This window comes from Podarcis raffonei, chromosome 7 (assembly GCF_027172205.1).
Source record: "Podarcis raffonei isolate rPodRaf1 chromosome 7, rPodRaf1.pri, whole genome shotgun sequence".
Lineage (NCBI taxonomy): Eukaryota > Metazoa > Chordata > Lepidosauria > Squamata > Lacertidae > Podarcis > Podarcis raffonei.
Window position 1 is genome coordinate 33396043 of NC_070608.1, and position 22394 is coordinate 33418436.

Sequence of the window (22394 nt, forward strand, 5' to 3'; positions counted from 1 at the left end):
GATGTAACATCAGAGACCATAGCTTCAGGGAGTAGCTCAGTGGTGGAGCATCTACTTTGAATGCAGAAGGCCTCAGGTTCAACCCCTGGTCCAGGTAGGGCCAAGAAAGACCCCTGCCTGAAACCACAGGAGAGCAGCTGCCAGACCATGTAAACACAACTAATCTACATGGACCAATGGACTGACTCAGTATAAGCAGCTTGTGATGTTCTTGATGTTTACATGTGTGCTGCAACGTTTGGGCCAAGAAGGGATGCAATGAAAGATTCTAGCAAGCATACAGTTGTAATAACTTACCTAGAATGATGTGCTTTGGAGGCCAAATTAGGTGTATGGTATCAGGGATCAAATCTCCCTTGTTTTCTGAAAATGCAGCCGCTGGGCCACCCAACCTGGATCAGGACTACAGTGCTGGGAGACTCTCTTTATAGGGTATTTTCTAGAACCCAATCACTTCCCAGGATCTTTGCCCCACAGACCACGACACACAGGCATTTAATGAACATTAAAAGTTTGCTAATATAGGATAGTAGAGACACTTTGCCCAATGGTTTTTTGTTTTTGCTTTTGCACAATCATTGCTGTTTGTGACTATTTATTTACTTATTTAGCTATATAGCATAACATTTACCTATGTCTGGGAAATTTTTAAAGTACATTGCATTTCCATGGTACAGACTGATTTATGTGTCAACTGTAAAAATATTTCATGCTTTTGACATGCCAAATGATAGGCCTTGTCACAAAACCTTCTGTTTTATTTTAAAAAAAAGAGCTTGGTTAAAATTCTAGCTCTCAGCCATATCAACAAAGAGACATAAAACAAACTGCTTTCAAAAAAAAGCAATCTTATGTTTTTATTCCACATTTGCAACCATTATAGTATATCATTTCCCACAGTGGTTACAAGTGTAGAAACATTTCGTGCATTTAGCATATGTTTTCAATGGAAACCGCTCTGATCTTTTCATACAAATGTATAAATATAAGTAATGCTACCCTTTGTTGCACTTTTATTAAAAATAAGTTTCTACTGTTGTGTTTGCAAGGCGCATTCTTAAATGACACTTTCATTTCTTTTTCTATGTCTGATGTCACCCCCTTCTTTCTAGATCATGTTCTTGGTATCCTCTCTACATGGTGATATATCATTGCTACTTCATTTCAACTGTGAGTCAGCCCTCGAAACCTGTTTTCCAGGGCCATATGCACACCATTCATTTGAAGCACCATGATATCTCTTTGAACAGTCATGGCTTCCCTCCAAAAATCCTGGGAAGTATAGCTTGTAAAGGCAGAGTCAGATTTGGGGGAGCGCAACCAGTGTGGTCGCACTGGGTGTGGAGCCTTGGGGCCGCCACAGGGGCATCGCAGCTATGAAGAAGAGGAGGAGGAGGAGGAGTTTAGATTTGATATCCCGCTTTATCACTACCCGAAGGAGTCTCAAAGCGGCTAGCATTCTCCTTTCCCTTCCTGCCCCACAACAAACACTCTGTGAGGTGAGTGAGGCTGAGAGACTTTAGAGAAGTGTGACTGGCCCAAGGTCACCCAGCAGCTGCATGTGGAGGAGCGGCGACGCAAACCCGGTTCACCAGATTATGAGTCCACCGCTCTTAATCACTACACCACACTGGCTCTGAAGTAGTCCAAAAGGCGAGAAGCGGGTGCCATCAAATTTCTGCATCACACAGGGCACCGGTGAAATTTGAGGCCCCAATGGCCACCACTGGTTAAGAGTGCTGAGAGTTTTTAAGAGACCCCTTCTCCCCTCCCAAAGCTACAATTCTCAGAGTTCTCCAGGAAGATGGTTGATTGTTGAACCACTCTGAGAATTGTAACTCTGGGAGGGGAACAAGAGTCTCAGCACCCTCACCAAACTGCAGTTCCCATGATGTATGGCATGAATAAAGCCCTGGTCTCAGTCTTGGACAATCTGTAGTTGTATAAGGCATATGAACATGTAGAAATTCACCAGTGAGTAAACTGCTTGTAGAATCGTAAAATTACCAAGTTGGAAGGAAACCTGGAGGCCATACAGAAGACAAGGAAAAGAGTTGAGTTGTAGGCTCTGTGAGCATTGTAAGAGCTGCCTCTCTCTCAAGATCTGATGTGAGCCACTAGATTTAGCCATCTCTGGAATATTCGAGTTACACCTCCACCTTAGCTCAGCCTGTATATTTGTAAACAAATGCAGGTACCACAAAATACCAATTAAGCCTCCAGTGACCTCCCATCCCAAGGAAACATGTGCTGCACCCCCTGGAATATCTCAGTACTCCAATATGCGGGTGAGCATAACAATATAGTGAGAGAAAGTATAGGATTTGGGAAGCATTTATGAGCCTTTATGCTCTGCTAACTCTCCCGCAAATCCATTTTTGCAGGCTCTGAAGTCCAAGAGAGCAAACAAAGCAGGCTTGGTTTTGTGCAGCATGGAAGAGTATAGTGAGTCAAGAAAGGCAGCGTTCATTCCTGCAGCTGCCACCATCTGTGCTGGGCCCTCTTTGGCACCCCATAGCTTTGTGTGGTTCAAGCACAGCTCACTGCCTGACTCCATTTTTTCCCCCATGGCAGTTTTAACTGGGCTCACTCCCCAGTCCCTGGTGGGGTGGAAAGCTGCTACTTTTTTGGTTCTAATACTGCAATACAGGAAGCTGAGGCTCCAGGCCAGCTTAGGAGCAGCAGCCACAGTTCCAAAGCAGGGCCAGCAGAACGAGGTCTGATCGCTTCTGCCAATATTGGGAAATGCAGGAGAGAGAGAGACTCCTGCCATTGGCTCAGTTGCACATGTTGGGCCTCTGCAAGGCAAATAAATATGCTTCCTTGAGATGAATATTAAACTGAGAGAAAAAGCCCAAGGGATGCAAGTTGATTATTGAAACTGAGTCTATAGGCATCCAAAAGGAACCAGGGATTGCGTGGTCATAAGAACAGTGGAGTCATGAGCAGGGATGGGTGAGTATGTCAATTTCAGTTTTTCTCAGTTTCTCATTTTTCCAATCTTAAAATCAGTTCATCACATTTCCACATCGGTTTGTGATTTGTTTATTTTTAAGTCCTCATGAAAATTCATCAGCTCCTTAGTGCAAACTTCTTGTGATATACACATTTTAGTATGCAGTTTTGCCTAAAAGTTATGCAGTTTCTCCTAACATCAGCCACACTGCCTTGCCCCTGCAACAGTGGGGGCTCGGGGAATGTGCGTGTGACATTGGCACACCAGCAGCATGCTGACATCACTCAACACATGTTGGGGGGTGCCAACATGGCCAAGTGCAATCTTGGGGGAGGGGTCAGCCCCTTCATTTATGATTTGTGGGTGCTTAGGCACCTAGGGCCCTGCACAGTCAGTGTCTATGCCTAACAATGCATTTTTATGTTATATTCACTAATGTATGCACTTATACGAACACGTTACCCTAGTAAATACATTTTTGTACACATGCCATTGCAAAATTCAGAGCAGTGCAAATTTCAAAGGATGACTATGTCACAATTCTCATATTGTTTTGGAAGGTGCAAATTGGGTAAGTTTGCTATTAAATGCAAACTGAATCAAATTTCCCTCCCATCGCTAGTCATGGGTGAAACCAGTTTTATCTTACTTTCTCTGGCACAACCATTCTGCATTTCCCCAGTCTCAAGATTTTAAGCCTGCATTTTCAGATTTCCAAGAGGAGGGCAGGGAGCCGGTTATTTCTGCTTGGGTCCATTCCCAGCCATCTCCAAAAATATATTATGAACATTACAGTAATTGAAATTAGAGCTTTTCTATGACCTCATACACTGACCTACAACCAGAGCCCAGCAACTTAGCCTCTTGATTCACTAAATGTGAACGGTTTTGGCCAATCCAGCAGCACAAAGCGTCATTGCCTGAATGAAGAGGAGTCACCATATCTGGCCTCAACATATCAAGAAGTACCCAGAGCTCCCAGACTCTCACCTCCTAAATCTTTGGGTGTGATCCTCAGGAGATTCAGCATGCCTTTAACACATGAAACATTTAGTGTAATAGCTTTTGAAAGCCTATATTTGCTGATGTAGACATTTCATTAAGAGCCTGTCACATTTCTAAAATAATAATATCCATGAGCAACAGTCACCTGTCAAGATCTACAAAAGGAAGACCCTGTACAACTCATTTGTTTCAGGGAAAGAGAGACATTGGGTGACAGCTGGAGCCTGGAAAAACAAGCAGATATGTGTCTGCTCAGAAGTAAGTCCAGGTGAGATCAACAGGACTTCCTTTCAGGTAAGTGAGTAGAAGATGTATGTTTGGGTTTTGTGGGGGGAAAGATTATACAGTACAATCTTATGCACCTCTATTCAGTTTAGACTTACTTCTGAGTAGACATGTATAGGAATGTGCTGCTTCATTTTAATTTTGTATATAGTTAAATAGACTCCTATAGAACAAGGAAATAAATGGGCTAAATAAGCAAAAGATGTTTTCAAAGTGGGAACGTCCTCTCCATGAGAATAAATGTGCCTGGGCAATGCCTGCCCCCATTAATGTGAATGACAAACTTTCCTTTGCCTTCACAGGAGCTAAGATTTCACTTGATGTGACACAAGCAGATTATTTCCAAACAGACTGTCTTTTTGTGTTTTCTAGAAGGCATCAGGGCTTCTTTAAAACCTAAGTGTCTGCCAAGAGCCATCGAGCTTTGAACACATGTTTGGCTTTCTTGAAAACCATTGGCAAACTTCAGCTGCTGTATTTCAGACAGGCCTGGATCTCATTGTTGGGTGGGAAAAAATCCACCCTAATGAAAATAAACAGGTTAAGGCTACAACTCCTTACACGCTTACTTAGGAGCAAGTCTCATTGAACTTAACAAGAATTCCTTCTCCGGTAGACATGCAAAGGATTTTGCTGTCAAAGCCATTCATTGTTTAGCAGCAACACAAAAATCAAATGAAATGAAAGGCTTTGTTTCATAATTGTGTATAGCCTGATCATGCATGAACTCACCATAGAATACTTTTTCTGTGCTGCCCTAGAGGGCAGACCTAGGGGCTCGCCCCCAGTTCCACTAGCCCCATGCCTAGAATCCACAGGTCTGAGCAGTTTTCCCCTTCCCCGCTCCTTTCTCAGGGAAAACCCACTCTTTAGTGCTAAATCGGAGCAAATGTCAGTTTGGAGAAAACCTGTAGCTTGAGCACTACAGAATAGTTTTCCCTGGGGGAAAGCAGTGCGACAAGAGGAAGTATGGATAAGCCCTGTGTCAAATGGGCTGGAGTAGCAGAAGGGTAGATTTCAACAGAACATCAGGAGAAAAGTCTTGACGGTAAAAGCTGTTTGGCAGAGAAAAAGACAAAATTTTGGAAAGAATAAAGGAAGGAGAGAAGAAACTGAGGGCGAAACCAAAGTCTCAGGAGATTTTGAAAGAAATAAAGTTATACCAAGTACAATATATGAAAATGATGAATCAGGAAATAGAATGGAAGATTAAACAGATGAGACAAAAGACATTGAATCGGCAAACAAGTGTGGGAAACTATTGGCCTGGCAATTGAAAAAAAGACAAAAACTTAATACTATTATGAACCTGGAAGTGGAGGGGAAAAATATACAGAATCCAGTGGAAATCAGGAAGTGTTTCCAGAGGTACTTTAAACAATTATATACACAGGAGAAGCAGAAAGAAATGGACATTGATAAATTTTTGAAAATAAATGGACTACAAAAAATCTCCCAAGAAAACAGATTAATGTTGGATTACAAAATAACGGAACAGGAAGTAGAAGGGGCCATTCAGAATATGCAATTAGGTAAATCTCCAGGACCGGACAGACTGATTTCTAGATATAGATCTTTGAAAGAAGGGTTAATAAAACCTTTAAAGGAAGTCTGTAATGAAATATTGGAAGGGAAAAGGGCACCAGAGTCGTGGAAGGAACCGTACATTACACTCATACCGAAAACAGAGACTGAAAAGATGCAGCTTAAGAACTACCGCCCCATATCACTGCTTAATGTGGATTACAAAATCTTTGCAGACATTTTGGCCAAAAGATTAAAAAAGGTGCTAGCAGAAGAAATTCATAAAGATCAAGCGGGTTTTCTCCCGGGTAGACATTTGTCTGACAATACGAGGAATATAATTAATATTATAGAAAAGCTACAAGTGAAGATTAATACTAAAGCAGTCTTGATTTTTGTGGACACGGAGAAAGCCTTTGACAATATTTCTTGGAGTTTTATGAAGAAGAATTTATTGGGGATGGGGGTTGGTCAAGGTTTGGAAACGGTATAGGTGCAATTTATTTAGAACAAAAAGCCAAGTTAATTGTAAACAATGTAGTGACAGAAGAACTTAAGATTGAGAAAGGAACACGACAAGGCTGCCCAATCTCTCCATTGCTTTTTATTTCAGTCCTGGAAGTTTTGTTAAATATGATTAGAAGGGACCAAATGGTAAAAGGTATACAAGTAGGAGCCAAACAGTACAAATTGAAAGCATTTGCTGATGATTTGGTATTGACTTTACAGGAGCCAGAATCAAGTACTAAAAGAGTATTAGAACTGATTCAAGAATTCGGTCAGGTAGCAGGTTTTAAGTTGAATAAGATGAAAACAAAAGTTTTGGAGAAAAATCTGAGATTGAGAGAGATAAGTTTCAGAAGGAGACAGGATTGACACTGGTTAAGAAAGTGAAATATTTAGGGGTAAACATGACTGCTAAGAATGTGAATTTATTTAAGGATAATTATGAAAAATGTTGGACTGAAGTGAAAAAGGATTTAGAAATATGGTCAAATTTGAAGTTATCGCTTTTAGGCCGAATTGCTGTGATAAAAATGAATGTATTGCCAAGAATGTTGTTTCTGTTTCAAACACTGCAAATTGTGGATAAAATGGATTGTTTTAAGAAGTGGCAGAGAGATATCTCTAGATTTGTCTGGCAGGGCAAGAAGCCTCGTATAAAATTTAAGATATTAACAGATGCAAAAGAAAGAGGTGGATTTGCCCTGCCAGACTTAAAACTTTATTATGAATCAGCCGCTTTTTGCTGGCTAAAAGAATGGCTGCTTCTTGAAAACACTGATGTGTTGGATTTGGAAGGTTTCAACAATGTATTTGGTTGGCATGCATATTTGTGGTATGATAAGGTCAAAGCACATAAAGCGTTCAAAAGCCATATTGTCAGAAAAGCACTGTTTAATGTTTGGTTAAGATACAAAGATCTGCTTGAAAATAAAACCCCAAGGTGGCTGTCACGAATGGAAGCAAAAGCTCAGAAAAAACTCAATATGGAGGCTAAATGGCCGAAATATTGGGAAATTTTGGAACAAGAGGGAGACAGACTAAAATTGCAGAGTTTTGGAAAATTAAAAAATAGAGTGCGAGATTGGCTACATTATTATCAAATAATGGAGGCATATAATTTGGACAAAAAATTGGCTTCCAGGTGGAAAAATCCAAATTGGAAACAGAACTGTTAGATTCTAAAGTTAAGAATTTGTCAAGAATGTATAACTTGCTGTTGAAATGGAATACTCAAGATGAAATGGTGAAATCTGCTATGATTAAATGGGCACAAGATGTTGGACATAATATTATGATGGCTGACTGGGAACAGTTATGGACCACTGGTATGAAATTTACGGCATGTAATGCCTTAAAAGAGAATTTAATGAAAATGATCTATAGGTGGTACATAACACCAGTCAAGCTTGCAAAAATTTATCATTTGCCTGATAATAAATGCTGGAAATGTAAGGAGACAGAAGGTACTTTCTTTCACCTTTGGTGGACATGCCCAAAGATTAAGGTATTCTGGGAGATGATCTATAATGAAATGAAGAAGGTATTTAAATATACCTTCCTGAAGAAACCAGAGTCCTTCCTCCTGGGCATGGTTGGCCAATTGGTGCCAAAGAAAGACAGAACGTTTTTTATGTATGCCACAACAGCAGCAAGAATACTTATTGCAAAGTACTGGAAGACGCAAGACCTACCCACCAGGGAAGAATGGCAGATGAAACTGATGGACTACATGGAAATGGCGGAAATGACTGGTAGAATCCGAGACCAGGGAGAAGAGTCGATGGAAGAAGACTGGAAAAAATTTAAAGTATACTTAAAAAAATACTATAAAATTAATGAATGCTAGAAAGATGTTGGAATGGATTTACATGGTCTTAGCAGAAAGGTTATACAGAATTAAGTAAAAATGGACTGTTAATGGGTTAAAGTGTAAAATTCAAGGTTAAATTGTGTTAAGATAAATTAAGGAACAAAATTTGAGAAAGAGGGAAAGGACTTGCTGGAACAATTATGAAATAGAATACAAAAAGGGAGGCGTGAGGAAGTCAAGGAAATAAGTAAATGAAAGATAATGATATGAAAATACTGGATGTTAATGTTTTTCTTTTTCTTTTCTTTTTTTCTTTTTACGCTTTAGTGTTGTTGTTTTTTTTGAAGTAGTGTAATCTTTTTTATTATTACTGTCTGTTTTTCTTTTTTCTGTAATTGTTAAACTTCAATAAATATCTTATATAAAAAAAAAGCTGTTTGGCAGTGACCTTGGTTGTGCAAACGGCTTTAAAATGCAGCTAAGCTGTTCTTTTTCTCAGTTTGGATCAAAGCTGGTTTGGGGGGGGACACACATCAAAACACAGTATTTCATTAGAAACAACAGGATAGATACAAGATAGCTATTGATTGGGACTAACTTCATGCATATACCATTTACCACAACAGAGTGCACTCGATGGTGTGGCGTTAGGGATTTTCTACTTCAGACAGGTGGTGAACATGATGTCCTCGTCATGTTCAAAGAAGAAGAGGAGTTTAGATTTGATATCCCGCTTTATCACTACCCGAAGGAGTCTCAAAGCGGCTAACATTCTCCTTTCCCTTCCTCCCCCACAACAAACACTCTGTGAGGTGAGTGATGCTGAGAGACTTCAAAGAAGTGTGACTAGCCCAAGGTCACCCAGCAGCTGCATGTGGAGGAGCAGAGACGCGAACCCGGTTCACCAGATTACGAGACCACCGCTCTTAACCACTACACCACACTGGCTCACATAAAGAACCTTTCAGCAGAGAGAGAGAACATCAAATACAGTGGTACCTTGGTTCTCAAATGTAATCTGTTCTGGAAGTCCGTTCGACTCCCGAAACCATTCAAAAACCAAGACGCGGCTTCTGATTGGCTGCAGGAGCTTCCTTCACTCAAGAGGAAGCCGCGTCGGACATTTGGCTTCCAAAAAAAGTTCAAAAACCAGAACATTTACTTCCAGGTTTTCAGCGTTTGAGAACCAAGGTACAATTGTAATGTAGCTGTTCTCCAGAAGTATTGGCAGGGCATTGAGTATTTCCTAAAAACAACAGAGCACTGAGTTCAAAAATGGAAGAAAGGAACTTAGAAGCAAGCTGGCAACCAAGGTAAGAATCCCCAATGGCTGAGTGGGGGACCTTTGCTGAAACTATTCCTTGTCTCGTGATTAAGAAGGAAAAGGGCATCCCAAAGGGAAGGGTGAGAGTGTGTGGGAGAGAAACCGTTTCTTGCCTTCTGATTAAGGAAGGAAAATACATCCCAAAGGGGTGCATGTGAGAGAGGGAAAGATGCCACAACCTGTATGTTGAGCATTCATCGTGATTTGTTTGCACAAAGTTTGTGGGGAAGTAAAGTTTGTAACCCCAACTGCTTACTGAGCATTTGTCTGCAGGGAAGTTATACAATGACATAAGCACTGAAGAGGAGTTGTGCTGGATCAGACCAAAGGCCCATCTAATCCAGCATTCTGTTCTCACAGTGCCTAGCCAGACCACCAGCTGGTTGAGTGGTTGGTCAAGTAATGGTTATTCTACATTTTCCAGCACATTTCCACATCACTTTCCTTACTGCAAGGGTGCGTGTGGAGAGAGGGGGAAGGGGGGGAGTATTTTGCACCTGAGCACTAAACCCACTTTAATTGTGCAACCTGAATCTACTGGTATATGTTTGAACCCCACCTGCAAAAGAACAATTGTCTTGGAGGGAAAGGGACTGTTGGGGGTTTTATGTCTCCTATTATGAAGTAGCCATTTAATGTTGGGTTTTGAGCCAGAGAGCTTTTGCTTGCTCATTAGAAGCTCTCCCTTTTCAAGGAAATACTAGTACTCTTCTCTGTATACTGCATGGCCAACCAATCAGAAACAAGGTCCTTGCTTTTATTGGTCAAAATGGATCTAATTCTACTGAAGTACAAATGGTCTTATATTACACTAGTCTCGGCAAAAAGAAGGGGGTGGGGACCTTCTCTGAGTTGGGATCCAATCTCAGGCCTTGTTTTAGACACTGTTTTCTGGATCAGATTATAGATAGATCCAGAGGGGTTATAAAGCAGAGTTGGAGTCAAGGGATGAGTCCAATTGGTTCTTGTGCTGGTCCAGGGGGGGAGGTTACCGTGGGGCGAGGTCCAGGACCTGAGTCGAGGGTCGGCAGACAGTCCTCCACGGGCGAAGCGGGGTCCACAGCGAGGAGCCGGGCAAGGACAGGAACTCTGGTGGAACCGGACTGGGTGCTGGCCAAAACAGCTCTTCCACGACGTTGCTCCCGCAACCTGGGACCGGGCTGACTGGCCTTTATCTTCTCTGAGGCCAGGGGTGGTCCCGGCCTCTTCTGGCCTTAAGGCGAGCACTCCTCCTGGGAGAAACCAGTTCCCTCCGCCTCTCTGCCCTGAGCCTCTGCAGTTCAGGAGAGGCTGAAGGGTTACTGGACCCAGGGGGAGACTCACCTGTAGGCACTGAGTCCTCAACCACCTCCGGAGCCAGAGTGGATTCACCTGGTGCCTGCTCCTGAGGATCCGGCACAAGTGCAGGCGCTTCAGAATCAAGGCCCTGCCCCAGTTCAGCCGGCCCTGGAGGCGGGGACTCCTGTGCAGGCTGGGATTCCTCCGGTTCAGCCTCTGAATTGGATTCCCAGGCCATCACAGTTCTTTTCCCTGGTATCTCTGCGAGTGAGTCCTTCCCATAAGGAGGTGCACACGATGTACCATACCTATTGCTTTTCCGAGTCCCAGGTTTCATAAAGATGTTGTTCTGGCACATCATGATAGGGAAAGGTGAAATGTGTCCAGCACAAGCCAGGGTAATCCATTCCAGACATATGTGTAATGCGGGGGGGGAAACAGGTGCAAACAATTGAGCCAGCTGTCAGTAAGCTCCAGTGATTGCTTTTGATAGCTTAATCGTTAGTTGATCCATGTGCAACATTGGCAACATCACTGCCATAGTTGACTGCCTCCTACACATCTGTAAACCTTTTCTAGGTGCTTCTTGACATGAGTGGGAGTCCGCAAAGCCCTGACATCATAGCAGGCTAAATTAGACATGATTGCTGCCATTTCTGTTTTCCTGCTACAGAACACGGAAAGCTGACAAATGTCAATAACTGCTAATAACTCACTAGCCACTACTGTTTGCCACATGCCACGCAAGACATGTGCTCCAGCAAGCATCCATCATAACTCGGTTAGCTTGAGAATCTCTGTGTGGATAAAGAAATCGTTATCCAGCCTTTCCATCTATCGCTGATGGAACTTACTTCTGAATCAACATGCATTGATTGTGCTGTAAGAAGCTTAGTCCTGTCTGTTACATTTTCACTTATGGGGTGGGGAAATGGATTAAGGGGGTGGGAAATAACAGGATAGCAGCAGCAAGTGGCAACCATTCCATCTCATAGAGTGCATAAGTTCATAAATCGCAAGACTCAGATCCATTTCACTCAGTCAGCTCCACCCCCAGCTGTATAATTCATATAACACTTTTTTTAAAAAATGTAACACCGCTCTCCATTCTAGAAATCAATAGCCAGGTTCTAACAAACTATGAAGGGATACAGAGCCTAGGACTTGCCGATCAGAAGGTTGGTGGTTCGAATCCCCGCGATGGAGTGAGCTCCTGTTGCTCGGTCCCTGCTCCTGCCAACCTAGCAGTTCAAAAGCATGTCAAAGTGCAAGTAGATAAATAGGTACCGCTCCGGTGGGAAGGTAAACGGTGTTTCCGTGTGCTGCTCTGGTTTGCCAGAAGCGGCTTAGTCATGCTGGCCACATGACCCGGAAGCTGTACGCCGGCTCCCTCTGCCAATAAAGCGAGATGAGCGCCGCAACCCCAGAGTCGGCCACGACTGGACCTAATGGTCAGGGGTCCCTTTACCTTTACCTAACAAACTATGAACTAGTTCTGTATACACCCAACCACTAATTTCTCCCAAGACTTCAGTTTTTCTGTCTCTTTTTCAGGGTGCTTTAGACGTTCTTTATCTTTTCAATGGGTGCAGGATTGAACTTAATATGTCATTGTGAAGCAGCTGTGGGTGGTGCATGTTCTTTTATTCCCATTAAACACTCTGCAGCCTCCCCTGCTGCCTATGTCTCCTGATCTAAAAAAACCCCAAAAACCCTGTGGGAGGAATTGCCTCATTTTAAATGAAGTGTGAGAAGTTGAAAAGGTGACTACTGAGCATCTGATGTGCTCCCTGACTTTGTTTTTAAGATAAGGTTTCATTTTACTATTTTTTAAAAAAAAGCTTTCTGCACTGATTTCTTTGAAAAATAAAAATGCTTCTCTCTTGAAAATAATGAACAATGGCCGGGCACACAATAGGCAGTGTGGTTTCCCTCTGCACATACATAAAAGCCCAGCTGAGGATGTCATGGGGTTTTCAGGAAGTGAAGGCACCCAGAGAGGCTGCAGGATGCAGATTTGAAAGAAAAGAGGCACACAAACATCGCTAGGCCACCTCAGAAGTCAGCTAAGTACAGCAAAATAACCTCCACCCTTTCCACAATAATTTCCCCAATTTTTTCTCTCCCTTTTGATCATGTTCAAATGTAATTACTGCTCTTGGTAATTGATGAAGAATAATAGGGGGAAATGCAGGAGAACTTCTGCCAAATACTGTGAGCTGTTGGGTTTGTATTTCACAGAGAGGAACCATCCATGCCTCGTGGCAGATCACGGGGGAACTGATGGGAATTTCAAAAGCAGCTTGCTAAGGTGAGATATGGTAGTCTACTCTTTTTGCATGGGTGTGCAGGTAATAAAGACATGGCATGAACTGCAGGCAGGTTTGGAATTCTGCATCATCACCAGGCAGCAATTTCTACATTTTATTCCGTGCGTATTGAGGTGTGGCCGTCTCTCACAGACATAATTCCATGCCTGGAAAAAGTGTGCATTGGTTCTAAAAGTGGCTGATAATCATGGTCTGGCTGGGACCGCTCAGCTTCTTCCTCCTAGAATTTGCTCCATCAGTGGCCATTCCACCTGGTCTTTCTGTAAATTGAACAGAGCAAGGAACACAGGAATCTGCCTTAAACTGAGTCAGAACACTGGTCCATCTATCTCAGTATCATCTGAACTGCCTGGTAGCAGTGCTGCAGGGATTCAGACAAGTCTCTTCCAGCTATACCTGAAGATGCTAGGGCCTAAACCTTCCAGGACCTAAACTTTCTGCATGCACAGCAGATTTGCAATGATCCTCAAGTGCCTCCCCTCCCCTCTTTTCTTCCTATAAGCCATTATAACACAAGAAGATCCTGATGGATTAGGCCAAAGGCCCAGCTAGTTTAACATTCTCTTCTCAAGATGCCTCTAAGAAGCTTGCGAACTAGACACGAGCACAACAGTACTCTCCCAACTTCACAAGTGTCCCAGAAAAACCATTCCATTTTTTATCGTGAGAGAACAGCGGCCATATTAGTTGCCACATTCTCATGCAATTTGTGGGTATGATTTCTCCCAGGGGAAGCGCTTTTGGGGGGCTGTGATCTCACACAGTGCCTCAAAACACACATTTTGGGGCATATGTCTGAAAAGGCGCTTTTAGGGAGGGACCGTGGTGTGAAATCAACTTCGTGCTCTCGTGATTAAAAAAAGGGAAGATGGCATCCAGGAAGATGGCGTCTCGAATTTTGGCTTCAAGGTGTTAGGGGGTATGAACTTGTTTCCCCAGAAACTGGTACTCAGAGGCATAATACCTCTGACATTGGAGGTAATAATAATAATAATAATAATAATAATAATAATAATAATAATAATTATTATTATTATTATTATTATTATTATTATTATTATTATTATTATTATTTATACCCTGCCCTCCCCAGCCAAGGCCGGGCTCAGGGAGGCTAACAAGCAATAATAAAAACAAGTTGAATGAATACAACTTAAAAACAAGATTAAAATACAACAATTAAAATATTGAAACATTAAAATATTAAAATGCAGCCTCATCACAGGAGGAGAAAGGAAAAAGGAAAAAGAAAGATGGGGAGGGAATGAAATTGGCTCCAAGCCAAAGGCCAGGCGGAACAACTCTGTCTTATAGGCCCTGCGGAAAGAAATCAGATCCTGCAGGGCCCTGGTCTCATGAGGCAGAGCGTTCCACCAGGCCGGAGTCAGAGTTGAAAAGGCCCTGGCTCTGGTTGAAGCCAATCTAACTTCCTTAGGGCCCGGGACCACTAGGGCAGTGGCGTAGTGTGGGTTGTCAGCACCCGGGGCAAGGCAAGTAATTTGCGCCCCCCTAACCCGTGGATTTGTGCCCCCTAACCCTAACCCCCAGATGTTGCGCCCGGTGCGGCCGGGCCCCCCTGCACCCCCCACGCTACGCCACTGCACTAGGGTGTTGCTATTTATGGACCTTGAGGCTCTCCGTGGGGCATACTGGGAGAGGCGGTCCCGTAGGTACTAGGGTCCTAGGTAGAACATAGCCAGAATCATGAGTAGCCCATGAAAGTTTTTTCCTTCGTGCGTTTGTCTAATCCTCTTTTAAAGTCATCCAAGTTGGGGGCCATCTCATCACTCTGCTATTGGACCTGTCTAGTCTAGTCTAATTTTAATTTTGGGTGCAGTGAAGGTGGCTTTTCAATGCCTGATAACAACTATAAGTGATAAAGTTAATAAGTCTTCATTTTTGTCTCTTTTTTTACTCCTTACTTCTTTTGGCATTTAGCATTTCACAGAATCTTCTGTTGACCTCTCGGTTCAGAATCGTTCTTAACACAGTAGCAGCTGTCCCTGCCGAAGAAATCATGGATTCAGTTAAATTCCCCCCAAGCATCTCGCGGCCTTTAGGCATGTGCTATAAATTTAAAAGTTCTAATTATAGCCGTGAGCAGCAGGAATTACAGTCATGAAAAGCGGCAACAAATGGAAGAATAGCTCAGCAACTGAAAGAGATCGATTTTGCCTTCCCCTCCTCTTGAGGATCTCTGAGGGTACATCTGCCACCCTGACAAAGCACACCCTCCCGCAGTCACCCAGCAGCTCAACTTATAAACCTACCAAACCTGAGAAGGGACAGGTCTTTGATACATAGCCTCTATTTGCCACAGTTATCTGTCTTGTGAAAAAAGTAAACACAAGAGGACATCAAGACGCCCTGCATATTTCTGGTTAGAATTATTCACAGTCAAAACTTTAAGAAAGAATGGGAAAGATTTATAATTTATTTAGGAGACCACTGTAAGCAGATGAAAACATTAGCAGGATTCTAGTAACACTTGTTGTGTAACAAATACTATGGAAAATATGGAGAGATATAAATATGGAAGATGAAATAATATGCAGTTGAAAACGCTGACAATATGTCCCATGGAGGGGACGGTGGGAAGTCTGGAGAATCAGAGAAATCTCTAAATATGGATATATATTTGGTATTGTTATAAATTTGCACTTGTAAGATCAAATAAAAATTATTTGGGAGGGGAGAATTATTCACAGTGAAATACTAGGTTTTCTGTCAAGGCACTTCAAAAAATATTAATATTGTTATTATTTAGACAGAAAGGTGAAATAAGCCCAAACTGTAATGTTTCTAATTTGGTTCCGTTTGAAACTTTAGCAGAAGGCCAGCTCAGTGCCAGCTTTGGTTCCACTGCTATGATCCAAAATGGTTATTATAAGTCCGAGTAGCACATCACGGTCAGGGGAAAAGGCAATGTGGTTTGCAGCGACCAGAAAGGTTAATCTAAATTATCCCGGAGATTAGCTCTGAGACAGTGCGCGGTTCCACAAACATCACCGCTGGTGTCCTGAGCAGTGATCTGATACTCTTTGCTTTTGTTAGCATTTGCAGGGAGACTAATCCAGAAAACTCGGGCGAGGTGAAGACATAATTTTATAGGTGAAGTTGTCAGTCTCCTTGGGTGAGTTATGGGGCTCGACTGACAGTGGAACAGTAGCGTGGAAGTTACAGGTCAAGATGCTCCAAAGGAGCTCTCGCTGAACAAAGCAACCCAAAAGGCAAAGGCGTAAAATTGCAGTCTCTATAAAACATAAGGCAGTGGGGCCTTGCGTTGTGAAAATGGCAGCGCTTCCAATTTGTTAGGTATGATCTGAATGATCATACTAGCTCGGAATAAATGGGCAGACAAGAAATCTTCGCAAAACAATAAAGATCATACTTGTGGCAAAGCAACATTCCTCCCCTACCCCTTTTATAAGAATTTTCCTTACACTGGCTCAGTTCATTGGTCCATCGAGCTCAGGCTACCAACACTGACTGGCAGCAGCGACCCTTCAGGGTTTCAGGCAGGGTCTTTTTTTATACCTGGAGATGCCAGGGCTCTTCTGTATGCAAAGCAAATGCTCCACAGCTATTCCCACCAATGAACTCATCCCTGCTATCCTTTTAGCATAAAGAGATTGAGATCTACCTGGCTTAAGCTCCGTCGCAGTTATTATTCAAAGAAAACAAGCACCTAACCCTCATGAAAGTGGAGGTCTTGAATGTGCATCATCTGCTAAACAATAACTTGGGCTTTTTTTCCTTTTTTTTTTTTTTTTGCAAACTGCCTTGTGATAAGACTTTCTAAAAGACAGGCTAGAAATGACTTCCTACAAAACAGCTATCGCAGCCAAAAAATTAAAGATTGCACAATAAGCTGGGGTGGTTATGCCATTTCAGTAAACGAGTGACATTTTCTCACAACTCTAATGTAGGCTGATCACAGAATACAGGAGCCAGGACTGTGCAGGTTAGGATTCTGAGTGACAATAGCAAGACTAAAAGTCATTCACCATCCAGCTATCTTCCCTGTTTCCAACTAGGGAGCAATGCTGCTTTACTGCCAGTACCATCTGTCCTCAGATGCTTCTGCCTGCACACTGCAACTACCTGTTCTGTGTTTGCTTGCCCTCTTCATAGTGGTGTTTCATGAGGTCGCTCACTAGAGCCAGCGTGGTGTAGTGGTTAAGAGCAGTGGACTCGTAATCTGGTGAACCGGGTTCGCATCTCCACTCCTCCACATGCAGCTGCTGGGTGACCTTGGGCCAGTCACACTTCTCTGAAGTCTCTCAGCCCCTCTCACCTCACAGAGGGTTTGTTGTGGGGGAGGAAGGGAAAGGAGAATGTTAGCTTCTTTGAGACTCCTTCGGATAGTGATAAAGCGGGATATCAAATCCAAACTCTTCTTCGTCATCTGTTTTTCAGCACCATGCAAATTCTCATCCTTTAATTTTAAAAAAACAAACTGAAAAAAGCAATTAATGCGACATTAAACCAAGACATTATAGCCGTGATAGCATCAAATTCTATGTACATTTAAGGCTTTGTCCTAGAAAGTTACACCTCCCAACTCCAGAATGCTACTATCACTTTGAAAGAAACTCCTACAAGTCCCATAGTCATGCTTTATCTGGCTGATATACGTATCTCACCATCCTCACAAAAGAAATATGGTTGGATTAAATGAAACTCATGGTCCCTTCCAACACTACAGTTCTATGTTGTGGTGGTTGGGATTCTAGTTTCTCCATTACTGGGAAGTCCCAAAGTTTAGTGTAACACTTCTGGATATTCAGACCCAAGGTGTTTTCGCAATGCTAGTCAGCAACTTTTGAGCAGCTGGCAGCCACCAGCATGGTCGCTGCTGGTCACTGCTCCTCACTCAGCACATGCACAGTTTCATAGTGTCATGTTAACAGTCCCTCTGCCTCCTCTACTGTCTTGAGATGCCCTCCAGCAACAGCACTGCCCTCCACATCATGCAGTAACACACACAGGTGTTTAATGCGTCTTTGCTTTTAATGTTTTCCCCGCTCTGTAAATAGCAGCCACTGGTGTGCTGGGATGATAGCAGGATGTCCACAGGATCTCAGCAGGATCACAGCAATAAGGATGGCAGTTTACCCTTTTCCTCCCATGCTTCAGTGCTGATGAAAACTGCTCCTCTGAAGCTGCTGTTTGCACTCGGAGGAAAGCTCCTATTGGTGCCAGTGGGGGTTTTCCTTCCAATGCAAATAGCAGCTTCAAAAGAGCAATTTTCTGTGTCGAGATTGTAGCCAAGGGGAAAACTCCCTTTCCGAACTGTTTAGCCCCCAATAATTATCACACCTTGGCTGCTATTTGCTTCTTTTAAAATGTGCATTAAATGCAGAGGCACATTTAACACCTTGTCTTGTTTGCTCCTCATCTCCAGACAGACAGTGGTAACCCTGAGCCAACCGTCTCACGGGCCATCCTTGCTCTTAATGCATTACTAATCAATAACCCACTTAAGACATTTTTTTCTATATGAGTGGGAATAATCTTTGTGAAGGCGAACACATGTGCATTATAATGTTTGAAGGGTGGTATGAACATACTCAAAATAAGGTAAGAGTCACAAAACCTCGCAGAGGAATGTGTGATTAGCACTTGCATTCTGGTGAAAGAAGGCAGCCTGTGGCCTGAGCCAAGTTTAAATGGCTGTGTATATGGTGAGCCTAAATAGGACGTGGACATCTGAGCTTGGATTACCGGGGAATGTACGCGAGCAGCAATTATCATCATCACAATGCAACATTTGGACTCCGATCCATGCTTCTTTAGCAACATCAGATAATTTGGAATGCAATGGTCTGTTCTTTCAAAGTAAATTGCTACCCTCGTCGTTCCATAGAAAACCTGAAAGCACATGTACAATTCCTGCTCAGGGCTTTGAAAAGGGAAAGGTTGTGGGGAACCTCTTTGCCCAGGCCTTTCATTTTGCAAACATTTTGTGCAACCTCACGAAGGCATCATGCCAATCATGGCGCTTCTGTGGCCTAACAATATCTTACATATATCATTCCCTTATACACCAATAAGCTAGTTCCACTGCATGCAAAGAAAGAAAGAAAACCCCTCCATTTTCAGTCATACTGTTTGCAGATCACATTGTGTGGTTTTTTGTTTTGTGTGTGTGTGTGTGTGTCAGAATTTCCTAATTTGCGATTTTTCTTCCCAAGAGCAAAAATTGTTCTCCCCAGTGCAAAAATTTGGATCTCATGGGCACAGCGATCGATCTTGTATTATTCTTATTTTTATGGGGAAAGCTGTGGGTTTAACTCTTGTTTTTCAGTAAAGAGCAAGTGTGGCATACCGACAGTGCAAGTTTAGGTACTTTTTTACCTCCTGACGTGGCACAATTGTATATGTTCCACAAGATAATTTCAGTCTGAAGTGTGATTTTCCATTTCAGCCTCCATTTCACTGCAAACTGTATTTGTTTAGAGCACCCGAGCCTGTCACAACGTTGATGAACCTTCCTTGAAGTGGTGGTTATTTATAGCCTACTAGACAGAACACTAGTCTGATCCAGTCTGTTAATTTTCATGTGTTTGTTATCTGTCCCTTAAACACTGGAAAACAAACCTCATTCACAGCATTATTGTCTATATAACATGGCTCATTTGGTATGGTGTGTACTCCTTCGTTTACTTTATTCGGGTACTTGAAGATCAAAAGGGATCTGATCCAGTGCTTGTCCCATCAAGCTAGGATTTAGGCTGATGTTCTCTGAATTTAGCTCCTTATAATAATAAATACGTTGTTAAAAACACTACACGATGCCTGCTGCCTGCATTTTCAAATTTAGGTTAATTGAACGTGAGAATGGGTTTGGATGAACAATGAGACCAAATGATAAACACCAAAAAAACAGGGTAAATGCAACCTGTCTTGCCAAGGTCACTGCACAAAGCACTAAATAATAACCTACTGCTAAAAGCTGACGTGGTTTGTTCGACTTGGCGCATTGTAAAGAAAGCTCAGAATGCACATAGCAATGTTTGACCTTTAGGATGGCACAGTGCATGTATATAAAATGCTGAGTTAGAAAACTGTCAGATAAAATATAGAGATGAGATAATAGTCAGAAAGATAATGTTAAATGGGTTCCCAGTATGCTAAAACTATCAGGTTTCTTTGAAGTGGCATGTGACCTCACTAGGCTATCAGTTTCTTTTGTGCTCACTGGTGTTTGTTTTGAGGATGAGGACATGAGATGATGCACGCAGGACTAGTGCCATCTGCTGGCAGTCTCCTGAAGGACAGGAGCACAGCCTGACCGTAGCTTTGCATTTTGACGGTGGTGCATTTATCTATGAATGCCGGGCTTTTCGGTATCAGAATCTTCGTTTTCCGCATCCTGTTCATTCTTTAGATGAAATGTGGAATTCATTTCCGAGGTAGAGGGGGAAGAAGACCACATCTGCTGCAGGACTGAGCTTCTTTGTTTTCATTTTGTGTAAGGATTGTAAAAACCATGTACTCAAAGGGGCATAAAATCAACACTTTGTATTGCCACATAGTATAAGCCTGTGAGTGAAATGGGGTTGCATGAGAGTCCAAGTATGCGTCTCACACAAATATGTGTAATGAACTCGCAGTGGTTGCTTTTTCTAAAGTAAAGTTAGCTATGGTAGTAGTGATTTGAAGTGCAAAACTTGCAGGAAAATTTTACACTTTCCCTACATGATGCTTCGCCACCCCCCAAACCACCCCAAAATCCATTTCCTTTCCCTGAAGAGGTAGTAGTCCAAACAAGCTATATAAATAGTATTTTGATGTGAATGGTTGTTAACAAAAACATTTGAAATTATATGCAATAAGAATAATCAAATATATATGCAGCAAAAAAAAACCCCAACCATTTTAAATGATAATTGCAAACTAAGTTAGTTAGTGTGTTCTCATTCGATATTAATTCAGTTACAGATAATCAATAGCTATTAACAGCAATATATCTATGGGAAAAGTTTTAATGCAGGATCATGAACATCAACATAAAAGGTACCTATGTTGCAACACAAAATCAGGTTTGCCTGTTCCACTGGCAGCTTCAATGTGATGAGTTGCTTATTTCACTATAAATAGATTTCATATATTTTTGTACTAAAGTATAACTAGACTTTAGTAGCCAGCAACAAATATTTATGCTGAAGTTGGGTTTTTTGGGAGGTTGTGTGCAGGGCTTTTTTCAGCCAGAACTCAGTTCCAGCACTTCTCAGGTGGGCACCATTGCCATTGGGAGAAAGAGGTGTTCATGGTGAGTTCTGGCACCTCTTTTTCTAGAAAAATAGCACTCTTGTGTGAGTGTTTCACAGGCAGTAGCACTCTTCTATTTCTCCTTCTCCTCCTTCTGGTAGGAACCGTATTCATCCAGACTGGTGTGTCAGTCATAGAATACTTCTGGGAGACTAGGGGAATCCCAGACAGAAGATGTCTACTCTTTCCGTAGACTGTTTACAACATGGGCAGTCACCTGCCTGAAGTGCCAGAACCTCCTTGCACACTGAATAAAAGTGGGCAGAAGGCAGGGAGGTTCGTTCACTGGGGGAAAGTAAAGGAAGGACAGTCTCCAGATGATGTGTTGAAGGTAATTAGTAAGTGGGGTAATAAGAATAAGAATAACAGGCTTTTAAAAAAAACCCATATTAGTGCTTTTTGGTGACAGTACTCACAGATAAGGAGTACAGTCACATAATGTTTTGATGTCCATGGTAGCCATTTTCCATTGGCATCCATGACACTTTTATCAAGATATGAGCACCAACACCTCATTTTTTTACACACACACACACAAAAAAAACCCCTGTATGTGTGTGTCCATACAGTTGTACCTCAGGTTAAGAACTTTATTTGTTTTGGAGGTCCATTCTTATCCTGAAACTGTTCTTAACCTGAGGTACCACTTTAGCTAATGGGGCCTCCCACTGCTACCGCACCGCCGCCGCGCGATTTCTGTTCTCATCCTGAAGCAAAGTTCTTAACCCAAGGTACTATTTCTGGGTTAGCAGTGTCTGTAACCCGAAGTGTCTGTAACCCGAGGTACCACTGTACAAGGAAATCCACATTTATTACAGAGGCAAATAATGTATCATTTGAACAGCAAAGGTGGAAGAAAACCTAGCTTACCCCACAAGAACAAACAATATCTGGATAGCTCGGCTGGTTAGAGCATGGTGCTGATAATGCCAAGGTTGAAGGTTCAATCCCTGTATGGGAAAGTTTCATATTCCTGCATTGCAGGGGGTTGGACTAGATGATCCTCAAGATCCCTTGCAACTGCAATTCTGTGATTTGCTTCTGTTTCATGTATGTCTGCATGCTGAAGGTCCCTTAAAGACTCTGCTATCCCCGTCA

General features: G+C 42.4%; 1 long non-coding RNA gene across 1 annotated transcript; it reads left to right on the top strand.

Annotated features, from left to right (window-relative positions):
- Nucleotides 1-2860: 2860 nt before the first annotated feature.
- On the top strand, nucleotides 2861-15201 carry LOC128417366 (uncharacterized). The gene is made up of 4 exons (XR_008331450.1): nucleotides 2861-2955; nucleotides 4155-4255; nucleotides 12931-13000; nucleotides 14958-15201. It is a non-coding gene; the product is annotated as an uncharacterized LOC128417366 (long non-coding RNA).
- The last annotated feature ends 7193 nt before the right edge of the window (nucleotides 15202-22394 follow it).